The 2,952-nt window shown below is 39.9% G+C and overlaps 1 non-coding gene across 1 annotated transcript; it reads left to right on the plus strand.

The window, feature by feature from the left end:
• Positions 1-1,882: 1,882 nt before the first annotated feature.
• On the plus strand, positions 1,883-1,956 carry Trnaa-cgc (transfer RNA alanine (anticodon CGC)). The gene has a single exon. It is a non-coding gene; the product is annotated as a tRNA-Ala (tRNA).
• Positions 1,957-2,952: the final 996 nt, after the last annotated feature.

Genomic DNA, 2,952 nt, shown 5'->3' on the forward strand with positions numbered 1-2,952 from the left:
GAAGGGGCAGGATGATAGAACATCTTCTTAAGACATGAGGGAATGACTTCCGTGGTATTAGAGGGATCTGTAGAGGGTAAAAACTGTAGAGGAAGACAGAGATTGGAATACGTCAAGCAAAGGACGTAGGTTGCAAGTGCTATTCTGAGATGAAGAGGTTAGCACAGGACAGGAATTCGTGGCTGGCCGCATTAAACCAGTAGGAAGACTGATGAAAAAAAAATACTTTTAGAATTTTTTTCTTTTAGTTGTACTGTGAAAAATTGCTTATTGCCGTCGTTCGTGATGATAGTCAACGGCAAGTAAACTATAGGTTTATATGAGTAATTTGCGTGTGTAAAATTATGTGACATAAATGATGTGACATATGAATATGCAGACAGCCCATCGGAAAACAAACTATAAAAAAGTTTCTCTTAGTTTGAGATAATAATATATTAACAATTTTCGAATTTTTTTCCTTTAGCTCTAGTGTGAAACCTTGCTTCTGGTCCAATTTCATTGTTTTAGGTCAACGGAAAGTACGCTATTGGTTTTGACGACTGAGTCTGCGAGTATCAATATATGTGACACAAATGGCCGTAGCTTTTGAACACATTGACTCAAATTCTTCAGATTTTTACACCACCGGATGACTACAGACCTTACAATGTGGCATTAACTTCAGATTAACACGTCTGACCGTTCCTAAAATAAAGAGTTTTTAACAGTATGACAGACACAGTCGGACAACAAAATGATCCTGCGAGGGTTCCGACTGAGGCACGGAACCCTGAAAGATGAGAGAGTTTGACTCTTTTATAGCGAGTTGCGAGAACTTCATTTGAGCGAAAGGATATAAGATAAACTTTCATACAGGTTGTCTATCATTAAAGTTAAAGTTTCAAAACTCTGTAGAAAGACAACCACTGCTCAGAAAGACGTCAAATTTTAACAGCATGGTACTGACGCAGCGGGAAGTGTCCAGAAAAAAAAGGAGAGCAAAAATGTAGCGCTGTAGGCGTCAGAATATGCATATCAACAGACGCAAGACATAGGCTGTTGCTCACTTTACGTCCGAGACATCTAGCATTGCTGTTTCCACGAAACTGTGTGTATGAAAACCGATCTCATTCATATGCCAATAAATAAGCAAGCTAATAAATTCACGCTCAGTGGATTTGGTCAGTGCGAATTGCTTCAAAAAGACTTAGCTGTATAAAAAAAACCTCTAATGGGAAGTTGTATACGAATGTAACATGAAACACACGAAAATGTCTGCAATGAAAAGAGTACTGGTAAAATGAATAATTTGACAGAACCTACATTGCACAAAGGAAACGAAATAACCACGTATTATGAATCTCACCTGAAAAATGAAGTACTGGCAGAAACAGTGTAAAAGTAGGCTGTTTTTATGTTGGTAACGCCACGTAGCGCTCTGTATGAAAATCACTGACTGTGCTGTGTGCAGTCTGTGGCTGGTTGGACATGGTTGGAATATTCGCTTGTGTAGTGTTGGGCACTTGGATGTGAACAGCGTATAGCGTTGGGTAGTTGCTGGACGTGTCTCCGTCAGAAAAAGGAAATTTGTAAGACTGGCTGTCATGAACTGATATATAATGAATTTGAACATTATTACGATAAATACATTGTTTGTTCTCTATCAAAATCTTTCATTTGCTAACTATGCCTATAAGTAGTTAGTGCCTTCAGTAGTTAGAATCTTTTATTTAGCTGGCAGTATTGGCACTCGCTGTATTGCAGTAGTATTGCAGGTATAGGCTATTGCTAGTCAGAGCCATTCTTTTGTAGGTATTGTGGAAAGTCAGATTGCGTTGCGCTAAAAATATTGTGTGTCAGATGACCAGAGAGAGAAATGTCTGAGTACATTCAGTTTACCGAGCGAGGTGGCGCAGTGGTTAGCACGCCGGACTCGCATTCGGGAGGACGACGGTTCAATCCCGTCTCCGGTCATTCTGGTTTAGGTTTTCCGTGATTTCCCTAAATCGTTTCAGGCAAATGCCGGGATGGTTCCTTTGAAAGGGCACGTCCGATTTCCTTACCAATCCTTCCCTAACCCGAGCTTGCGCTCCGTCTCTAATGACCTCGTTGTCGACGGGACGTTAAACACTAACCACCACCACTACCACATTCAGTTTTGCTCAGCTGTTTGAAAATCAAATAACGTAAAAGGTTTTCCAGCACAGTCATTCATAATTTTTCAAATGTGACGTTTCAACAGCAAGAATCCGCAACAACTAAAATAATCCTGCTGAAACCTAACTACAGTTGATCCAGTTAGGAAGGAACTTATCAAAGGAAAAAATTACAGACCCTAGTATGAAAGTTCATTTAATCTGATAACTTCCACAGTACAGTAAATCAACTCAGAACATCAATCAAGAGAATAATTGTCAAAAACACGACAGTGGCGAGGGGGAAGCGCACAAAAAATACAAGTCTACAAAAATATAAATAAAGTTTTACCCCATCAGATAATACCTTGATCTTCATTTCAGATACTTTTTTATGTCCATATGCTGTCCTACCATTGTTCTGAGTCATCATTCCTTCTCGTAATAAATCTGCAACTCACATAGTTCCAAAAGTGGCGTCCACGCACTACACTGTTCACTCAACGGATCATCGCCTGCTACACGCCGCATCTTTCCACTACTTACTGTCAGAGATTCTACGACTCCATAGTGCTGCCTTCGAAGATACAGATACTGTTGCCTAACAACTGTTTCTCTGACTACAATTCTTCAAATATATCATTTTCCTTTACAAATACACTCCTGGAAATTGAAATAAGAACACCGTGAATTCATTGTCCCAGGAAGGGGAAACTTTTTTGACACATTCCTGGGGTCAGATACATCACATGATCACACTGACAGAACCACAGGCACATAGACACAGGCAACAGAGCATGAACAATGTCGGCACTAGTACAGTGTATATCCACCT

The sequence above is a fragment of the Schistocerca gregaria genome, chromosome 5, assembly GCF_023897955.1.
Source record: "Schistocerca gregaria isolate iqSchGreg1 chromosome 5, iqSchGreg1.2, whole genome shotgun sequence".
NCBI classification, from domain to species: Eukaryota; Metazoa; Arthropoda; class Insecta; order Orthoptera; family Acrididae; genus Schistocerca; species Schistocerca gregaria.